Consider the following 10,590-nt stretch of genomic DNA (forward strand, 5'->3'; position numbering starts at 1 on the left):
TTCTCTGCACTTTTGTCTATCTTGATTTGGACCTCAGCATTATTAGTTCCCAACTCCTCTTTTTTTCCTGCTCACATTCAGGAAAACCTTTTATTTTTTATTTTTTAATTTTTTTTACGGGGTTGCTTAAAGATAAAAGCAACCACTTTTTTTTTTTTAAGATTTATTTATTCATGAGAGACACAGAAAGAGAGGCAGAGACAGGCAGAGGGAGGAGAAGCAGGCTCCATGCAAAGAGCCTGATGTGGGACTCGATCCCGGGAATCAGGGATCAGGCCCTGAGCCAAAGGCATACAGACGTTCAACCGCTGAGCTACCCAGGCATTCCATATGCAGGAAAATCTTGATGGGTGCATGCAAATTTTTTGTTGTATCTTATTGAAGTTACTCAGGAAAAATCAGCATAATCTGATTTATCAGTCTGAGTATAATCAGGAGAAAAAAATCACATAGTAATTTGACCAGAAAAAGTAAAAAAAAAAAAGATTTTATTTATTAATTTGACAGAGAGAGAGAAAGTGCAAGCACACAAGAAAGGGGAGGGGCGGAGGGAGAGGGATCAGCAGACTCTCTCTGCTGAGTGGAGAGCCACATTCCATGTGGGGCTTGATCTCAGGACCCTAAGATCATGACCTGAACTGAAGGCAGATGCTTAACCAGCTCAGCCACCCAGATGCCCCATCCAGAGCAAGTTTAATATAAAGTTTTTAAAACTCTAGTAAGGGATTGGTATAATAAGTAAAGAGGAGGCTAAAGAATATAGGCTTCAATGCTTACTTTAGCAGCACATGTACTAAAATTAGAACCATACAGAGAAGATTGGCATGGCCCCTGAACAAGGATGACACGCAAATTCACGAAGCATTCCATATTAAAAAAAAAAAAATTAAAAGAGACTTGATTGCCCAGAGAAGGGCCCTTCCACCAGTAGGATGGAGATCCTGACCTTGCTGGAGAGGACGCAGCCCTGGTTCACTGGATGGCAGAGAAGTCTCTATAGTATCATGCTGGGGGAACTTGCTGGAAATACATCCTCTAGGATGCAAGGGAAAGCTGTTTACAGAGATGTGTCTCATGGAGGCATTTTGTTATAAAACCAACCAGGGGGACTTTGGAGCAAGCTGCTATCTGCTGGGTGCTGCTGGCCACTGCGCACTGCAGAAGCTGGGGTTGACCCTGTGCGCTATAGCGAAGCAAGCACATCAGAAATGGGAAACAATACCCCTTTCCTCCTGCAATTTCTCTCTAGTGCCATCTGTTGGAAAAATCTAGTATAGTGCCAGCTGGCAAAGGAAAAGTACTTAAGGGCCCAGATCTATTTTCACACAACAAGCAAAAAGAATACATTTGGAACTTAAGAATTAATAGACTGATAACTGGCAGACTGACCCATTGACATTTTGCTTCTAAGTTTTCTAAAGTTTTACCCTTCACAACCACATGCCTTAAGCCCAAGAAATTTAAGGATATAGCGTTGGCCATTGCTTTATAACTTAGACAATCTTAAATTTCTAACTCTACCTGCAGGAATCTACTGCCTCAACTCCCACAGAGCCACAGCTCAGCTAGTTATGCATTTTCTCTGATGATCTGAAACAATGATCCCACTTCTGGTATTGATGTCTATTATCACTTGGAACTCTATGGTGGTCACATTACAGAACCCAACTTGAACTAGGTGATGGGGGAAATGCATTTTAAGGGTGCAGAAATATCGAATGGAATCCATATTAATCAAGTTTCTTTGCATTCCAAGTGATAGAAATCCAAATATTAAAATGTCTTAAGCAATAAATAAAATTTTCTAGTTCACATAATTCCAGTGGTAAAGCTGAGATGAGGCGTGTTTGAAACCAGAGACTCAAAAGATATCATTAGGATTGAGTTTTTCACTTCCTCTTGGCTCTGCTTTTCTTGAATTCACTTTAGCCTCAGGCATACTTCCCTCATAGTGGTCTCCAAGTACGAAATTATTTGAGTTTAGGATTCTCAGTTTAAAAAACAACATTAACAGCATAACCAACAACAAAAACAAAAACTGCCTTCTTGTCTTAAGCGTTCCATCAAAAAACCTATAAGTGATACAAACCCAGATTGCTGACTCAAAACAATAAATATCTAAGAGAATGTACAACCACTACAAATAGGGGAAAAAAGAATCAAACAAAGCTGTGTGCCTTAAACTTTATCCCAAGTCTGGAGAGAGACCTGTGGGTGGAAAAAATAGCAACAGGGAGGAGAATTGTTTGCTCTCTATATTTAAATACTTTATTTTTGAAATCTCAAGAATTTTACCAGTGAGATGATACTTCTTTCCTAAATTTCACTGACAATTATAATTTTCCAAACTGGGTAGTGTAGAATTATATATACACCATGGTATTTGGTTTACCCACATACTAATTTTGTTTGTTTGTTTGTTTGTTGTGGTAAAAAAATATATAACATAAAATTTACCATTTTGACCATTTTAAGTGCATAGCTTACTAGTGTTAACCATAAGCACCTTGTTATGCAATGGGTCTCCAGAACTTTTTCATCTTTTAAAACTGAAGCTCTATATCCACTGACCAATAACACCCCCTTCCTCTTGCACCTGACAACCACCATTCCATTTTGTTTCTAATAGTTTTACTAGATGATTAAAATTTTTTTATAACGAAATTATTATTTCTCTCTTTAAGATAGTTTTCAAACCAACATGCCTCAAACCTGAATATTTGGAGAACATACTTTTGAAATACTATCAAAGGACAGTGTGAGTTTATTTATAAGATTTTGACCTTCTGGGGATCCCTGGGTGGCTCAGCGGTTTGGCGCCTGCCTTTGGCCCAGGGCGGGATCCTGGAGTCCCGGGATCAAGTCCCGCATCGGGCTCCCAGCATGGAGCCTGCTTCTCCCTCCTCCTGTGTCTCTGCCTCTCTCTTTCTCTATGTCTATCATGAATGAATGAGTGAATGAATGAATCTTAAAAAAAAGATTTTGACCTTCTTAAGGCTCTTGGGTGGCTCAGTCAGTTGGGCAGCTGCCTTCGAATTGGGTCATGATCTCAGGGTCCTGGATTTGAGCCTCACATCGGGCTCCCCACTCACAGGGTGTCTGCTTCTCCCTCTCCCTCTGCCTCCTCTCCCTTTCTCATACTCTCTCTCTCTCTCTCTCTCTCTCTCTCTCTCTCATAAATAAATAAGTAAATTCTTAAAAAAATATTTTGACCTTCTTGCACACATTATTAAAAATGTATCAAAGGGACAATGTGAAATGCACTTAAAGGTATATTAAAAAATATCTAGTATATCAAATTCCTCATGATGGGATTAGTGCCTCATAAGAGTGTTCTAGCTCATGTAAGGACACAGCAGAAGGTGGCTATCAGCAAGCCAGGAGCAGAGCTCTCACTAGAAACCAAATGCTGGTGGAACATGTTGTTGGACTTTCCAGCCTCCAAAACTATGAATAAATTTCTGTTAAGCCACCCAGTATAAGGTATTCTATTATGACAGCTCTAGCAGACTAAGACACTTGTATTGAGTTTATAGTGGGGCTTTGTGAAGATAAAGTCAATATCATTCTCTGCCCTTAAGGAGATTCCAGTCTCCTGAGCATTAGGCATATAAACAAAGAAATAGAATAGCTGTAGCAATGAAAGTGTGGTGGAGGGATAGTAATGATATAAAGGATAGTGTCATTGACTCTACTTGGATCACTCAAAAAAGTCTTTTCAGAGAAATCATGGAATTTATTTTAGGCTAAGAAAAAAGTATACAAAATCACAGAGGCAGGAAACAATATAATGTATTGGGGGTAAAAGGTCTAGAACAATGATAAAATATTTTAAGAGCTTGAAAATAAAAAAAAAATAAAAAGAGCTTGAAAATAGTGAATAGGATTGCTCTCTGGGAGTTAAACTAAAACTAACCATAGATGACAGAGTTTAAGTGTGATAATTTAGATATAATCTTCTTCCCAGGCTGACCTGACAGTAAACTGAATTATGTATTAACATATTGAATGACAGTGTCAATAAAAAGGCTATGTTTTAAAAATTACTGGACTTGGGGCACCTGGCTGGCTCAGTCAATAGATCATGTGACTCTTGATCTCTGGGTTGTGAGTTCGAGCCCCATGTCAGGCATAGAGATTACTTAAAAAAAAACAAAAACAAAAACAAAACGAAACAACAAAAAAGGAGGCCTTTGAAAAAGCAAAAATAAAAAATAGCTCTAATTTATACCCTCTCTTTTTTTGTTAGTATGGATGGCAGTGCAATAATTACGATCCTGCATAGAGGTTCCATTCTGGATTAGAGGGCCAGGAAATATTTCCAGAAGTACAATTATTAGGTCAAGAGGTAAGATACCATTACCAAACTGCTTTGGAATGTATAAATTATACCACTACCATCACCACAGTGTGTCAGTTCTACTACATCTTTCCTGTGTGAAAAACTATCAGTTGAGAAATTTTGCCGATACTGATTCAAAAATTTATCGAGAGATCACACAATGCCAGATATTGTGTCAAGAGAGAAAAAAAATGGTATCATTATGGTGTCCAAGTTAATATCTCAGATAACTGGTAACATTTGCATGTTTTTTTACATATGTGCTTTCCAATATTTCTTCATTTTTAACTATATATTTACCTTCATTGCATATTTATCATTATGGTTGAATGTTATCTCCCAGAATTCAGGTCAAAGTCCTAACTCTCAATGTGATACTATTTGGAGTTATTACTTTGAGAAGTAAAGAGGTTTAGATGAATTTATAAGAGTGGATCTCCCCATGATGGGATTAATACTCATAAAACAAGAAAAAAAGAAAGGAGGGGCACCTAGTTGGCTCATTCATGCCTTTGGCTCAAGTCATGATCTCAGGGTCCTGGGGTGGAAATATGCATCCGGCTCCCTGCTCAGCAAAGAGTCTGCTTCTCCTTCTCCCTCGAGCCACCGTCCCCGCCAGGTTGTGTGCTGTCCCAAATTTTTTTGGGATCCCAGCATTGTTCAGTGATTTAGCATCTGCCTTTGGCCCAGGGCGTGATCCTGGGGTCCCAAGATCGAGTCCCACATTGGGCTCCCGGCATGGAGCCTGCTTCTCCCTCTGCCTGTGTCTCTGCCTGCCTATCTCTCTCTCTCTCTCCCTGTGTCTTTCATGAATGAATAAAAAAAAAAATCTTTTAAAACAAAAGAAAGAAGAAAGAAAGAAAGAAAGAAAGAAAGAAAGAAAGAAAGAAAGAAAGAAAGAAAGAAAGAAAGAAAGAGAACAGAGCTTGCTCTGTCTCTGCTATACAGAGCTGGCCGTCTACAGCACAGGAATAGGGGCCTCACCAAGAACTGAATCCACTGACACCTTGATCTTGAACCTCCCAGCCTCCAGAGCTGTGAGAAATAAATGTCTGTTGTGTAAGTAACCCAGTCCATAGTATTTTGTTATAACAGCCTGAGCTGAGTCACTCACCTATTGAGATATTTTTACTAATTATACTGCTTTGTTACATAAAGACTTTCAGCAGATTACTAGTTTTAATACTTTTTATCATTCTTAAGATCTTTATATAATCAAAACGTGGTTTTACATATCTTTGTATCATCAATAACTATAATGGTTGATAAGAGAGCAGAAATATTTACTAAGTAGCTACCATGTGCCATTGTTTTAGATGTTGTTTTAAAACGGACATTAAGATGTTGGTTAACTTAGTGGTGTCTACCCGCACTCAAAGAATTTACATTCTAAAGAGGAGAGGCACTCAGTAAAAATGAAAATAAATATGCAGGCTACTTGCAAATTCTAGTAACAGTTAAGAAGAAACTACAATAGGCTAATGGCAAAATGGGGAAGAGTCTTTGGCTAGAATTATGAGGAAAGATTATGACATGGAACTGAGTGTTGAATGACTTAAGAGGACAGACATGCCAAACTCTGGGGGAAGAGCTTTCAAACAGAAAAAATAGGAAGTACCAAAGCACAGGGACCATTACAACCTTGGTATGTTTAGTAAAACTATAGACCAGTGTGGCTGAAATGTATGGATCAAAGGCAAGAGTGGGATGAGATGAAATTGGAGAGATAGGCAGGGGCCAGATCATGAAAGTCTTTTGAAGAGAATGGGAAGGCATTTGGACTTTATTCTGGTAACAAGGGGAAGCCTTAGGAGCATTTTAGTAGTGAGGAAGGAAAGAGGCATATTCAGATTTATGCTTTTGAAGATCCCTCTGACTGCTATATGGATAATGGACCATATCAAGTAGAGACAGGGAGGCCTGTCTACTGCAGGGATCCAAGCAAACGAGGATGGGTTTGATTAAAACTGTAATCACAGAGATGGTGAGAAATGGATGGATCTGATTACATTTTGACAACTTGCTGACATATTCATTAGAATTCAGATATTCTAATTCTGTCCATCTGGGGAGGGCCCAGAAAAACACAGTAACAAGTAACCCAAGTGGTTCTGATGAAAGTACACAGTAAGTTATGGAGAAAATACATGTGTAAGGGACTGAGAACACACTTGGCTTTTTTTTTTTTTAATGAAAAGGAAAAAGTGACTCAAAAGACAAAATTATTGTTTTATGTTTGAGAAACTCAAAGATCTTTCATTTGGTAAAATGATCCCAAACTTTGAGTAAAATTAAGCAAAATATTACAATGGCAAAATGAATATGAGTTCCTGTCTCTAATAAGCTAGTCTCTTTTTGACTTTTTGCCTCTCCTGGCTTGAATTCATGACCCCCAAGATCATGCTTTACCAACTGAACCAGCCAGGTGTCCCTCCACATGTGTTTTTAATCCCTTTTTCCTGTGGACCTCCTGGTCTCTGCCAGCCCTTCCTGGCTTTCTACTTCCATGGTTGGCATTACTATTTTATTCCACCATCCAATTCTCTTCTACCCAGAAGATTGCATTTCCCTCTATGCCTTGAAATTACATATGGCCATGACTTGCCTTGGCAAATGAAATGTGAATGGAAATGCCCTGTGTAACCAAATCTCCAGCCCACTGTGGTATGGCGTGACTGGGGAAGCACATGGTAATATACAAATGCCCCGAGACCAAAACAATCTGGGATTCTGAGGCTGGAGAACAGGGGGAGAATAGCCAGGATCCACAGTTGACTTTGCGTGAGCATTAGGGTTTGGGGTTGTTTGTAATCGCAGCATGACCTAATCTATCTTGACCAATCTCTCCCCGTGGTTCACCTTCACTGGGCTCTCATATGGCTGCTTTGCAGCAATGATTAGCCTTAATCAAGACCCATGTGTAGCCTTCTCTGAAACCTCCATGATTAAAATACCAGATGGTTTTCTAGTTATAAGGTAGAAATTTAAATATTTCTTAGGGGATCCCTGGGTGGCTCAGGGGTTTAGCGCCTGCCTTTGGCCTGGGGCGTGATCCTGGAGTCCCGGGATCAAGTCCCACATCGGGCTCCTTACATGGAGCCTGCTTCTCCCTCTGCCCATGTCTCTGCCTCTCCCTCTCTCTCTGTGTCTCTCATTAATAAATAAAATCTTTAAAAATAAATAAATATTTCTTAGCCTCAAGGATCTCAAACATGCATGTCCTTCTGCAATATTTTGTCTTATCTTCAATAAAGATAATCTAGGGGATAGAGGTAAGTCTTCTTAACCCATTCTGGGTTGCCTCTTTTACTTTCAGTAAACAGTCATCAGAGGTCATGTCCATAACACCGGAGTTCTGGCCTGTACCTCTTCTTGTGAAAAATCCAAAAAGCTTTCATATGTTTGAACATATTCTGATCTGGGGTACATATGATAGCTATTGCCACCCAAAATTTCATATGCACTTAACCAGGAGTTGGATTTATAGAGTCCATTTACATCTTATCTTTTAAATTTCAATGAAGCCCCTTGGAAACAGAACAAGTACTAACTTGATGATGCTTAGCACTACCCTGGCCTAAATCTGGGTTTCTAAACCTTAGCATTATTGACATTTGGGCAGGGTAATTCTTTGCTGTGGAGAGTTATCCTATGCATTATAGATGTTGAACAGCATCCATGGCCTCTACCCACATCCCTGCCAATAGCACACCCCAGTTATGACAACCAAAAATGTATCTAGACATTGCCAATGTCCTCTGGGAGGCAAAATTGCCCCCAGGTGAGAACTACTGGCCTAAAATGAAGGTATATGTTTGTGATAGATATTGCCAAATGATAACAATTTAAAAAGCTAATCAAATTTGTAAAAAATTATCAAGATTCATATTTAAGAACAGACACAGTAGACATTTTAATGAAAGCAATGGTCCTGCCATTCTTTATTTCTAACAATAATACATATTTACAGAAGGAAAAGAATTGTACATTTAAAATTCTAATCATCATACAGATTTGTTGTTGCAATTGAATAATAAAAGAACAAATCTCTTAGTGACTTTTTAAAACAACTTCAGTGTTTAAAGATACAAATGATAATATCATAAACTTGCAATAACTGGGTAAGCTCACTTCAAAATGAAAGATACCTAGCACCAGTAAAAGAAATGAAGCAACATCACTGGAGACAGGATCTCTTAGGAGTTCTGATCTGAAGCTCTGTTCATCACAGATTCATAATCCAATTTTTAAACCTACGTTTTAGAAACTTGGGTGAAAAAGTATATGAAGGAAAATCTCCATAGCTTTTTGCTGGGTTAGAAGATGTTAGTTTTTAAAGAATAACATGTCGATCAGTTTTTTTCCTTATAAAGCCTTGGAAAAAATGCCTCTGAGGGGCTACAAAGTGAATGAAACTTTTTTGTTAGTAGTCAACAGCTTCAAATATTAGTTTTCATCCTGCTCCCCCCCATTTTATTAAGAAATAATTGACATAGATCAGTATATAAGGTTTAAGGTGTACAGTATGATGGTTTGATTAATGATTTTCATTTTTTAAAACAATTAATTATAAATTCCTTTTTATAAAAGGTTAAAGGCACAGTGAAACAACGAATATTTGCACTTCATCATTTTAGAACTCAAAATAATTCAGAAAGCAAACTAATTCAGGTGGCCAGCACCTCATTTGTCCTGTAGGTGGCAAAATTATCCCAAGAGGAACCCAGGAACAGGCTGTATAATTGCTGCACTGAAGTTAATGGTGGTAGATGACTTTTTAAAGCTTTTCTTAAAATCTAGGTTTTAAGATTTTGAAGTTTTTTCAGGTTCAAGTTTTACAGATTTAAAGATGCCTTTTATGTTGCTCTGAACTAACAAAGATTTATTTTCTGGACAGAAAAGATTTATTTTCTGGACCATCGGTACTAATGCTCAGAAATATAGTTTTATTTTTTAGGGACTAGATTTCCAGCCTGATTATCTCTGAAAAATTCCTCTCTTTTTACATTTGTTGTCCAGCGGGTTTTGCTTTATCGGATGATCTATCCAAATTGCAGGACAAGAGCTTGTGAAACTAAAAATCTGTTCTTACTTGTCTGCAGCCATGAAAAGCAAGCTTGAAGTCTATATCTAAAAGGGAGGGAATAGGCCCTCTAGATTTTGGCTGGTTTTTACATTTTTCTAATTACCTCACAGTAGATAGCAGAATAGTAATAAGCAAGCTTTAAAGAAGGAATGGACAATTTATTATAAAAAAATTGGAGGCACCATGATTATGACTACGTTTATGTGTAAGGAACAAAGTTTATAAATGATGACAATTAGAAAGCTAACTACAGCCAAATAGTTTATCCTCAATTGTTATCAGTACTCTTCATAGCTTCCTTTGCTTGCTTACAATACAGAGACGTCATTCTACATCCTGGATTCGTCATTGAAGAGCCAGATATGAAAAATAGGACCATCAGATAACTACTAGTGGCAAGCACTGAATACACAGTTATTTGAAGAAGTAAGACTAAATGGAGAATAGAAGGGAGAGAGTATAATATGTTACACCAATATGTTCTGCAAATGCTGCCAAAGTATGACTTTTAAAAATAGAGAATGGGAAGAGCAACTGAAAAGGTTTTGTTTCAGTTATCATACTGGTGGTGGTTGTATTAGCATTGTTATTCTGAGGCTGCTGCATGTGTAAGGTAAATAAAGGAAATGAATAACTGTGGGATATTCTAACTCTATCATGCCCCATGTCCTTGAAAACCAGGATTCTTATAGTTGTAGTAGAAAGGATTAAGTAAAAGCTTGTACTCAATTTAATTTGGAAGTTTCACAATAAACTCACAAAGTGTTTTATCTTAGAAAAAATAGGGATTTCCTAGCTTTCTCCTAGAATCAATGGCCAATCCAATAGCAATGAGCATTCTTTGAACCTTAATTATGGTTTTGAAATACCATTTCTCACTGAAAGTAACCAGGCTTCCTAGAGAAATGGCTCATTCTAGGTCTGGGGCATGAAGCTTCTAAGTTGAGCCTGGAATATCTTGTCTTCCAAGATAGCAAAGAAGCTAATAAAGACAGCTCATGTAGTGTCAAAATGATTCAGAGAAAACTTGATGAGGCACCCAATGGCCAAAGATGGGACAATTTGAACTCCAATAAGGTAATATTTGAATTGGTTGAAGCCTATCAAATATGTTTGAATCCATGAGTTCGTAACGCTGAAAAAAGAAGTGATCTCTGGAAGG

The 10,590-nt window shown here is 38.0% G+C and overlaps 1 non-coding gene across 1 annotated transcript; it reads left to right on the top strand.

The window, feature by feature from the left end:
• The first annotated feature begins 769 nt into the window (after positions 1–769).
• LOC129509180 (U6 spliceosomal RNA) lies at positions 770–876 on the top strand. Its single transcript, XR_008664294.1, has one exon. It is a non-coding gene; the product is annotated as a U6 spliceosomal RNA (small nuclear RNA).
• The last annotated feature ends 9,714 nt before the right edge of the window (positions 877–10,590 follow it).

The sequence above is a fragment of the Nyctereutes procyonoides genome, unplaced genomic scaffold (assembly GCF_905146905.1).
Source record: "Nyctereutes procyonoides isolate TBG_1078 unplaced genomic scaffold, NYPRO_anot_genome, whole genome shotgun sequence".
Lineage (NCBI taxonomy): Eukaryota > Metazoa > Chordata > Mammalia > Carnivora > Canidae > Nyctereutes > Nyctereutes procyonoides.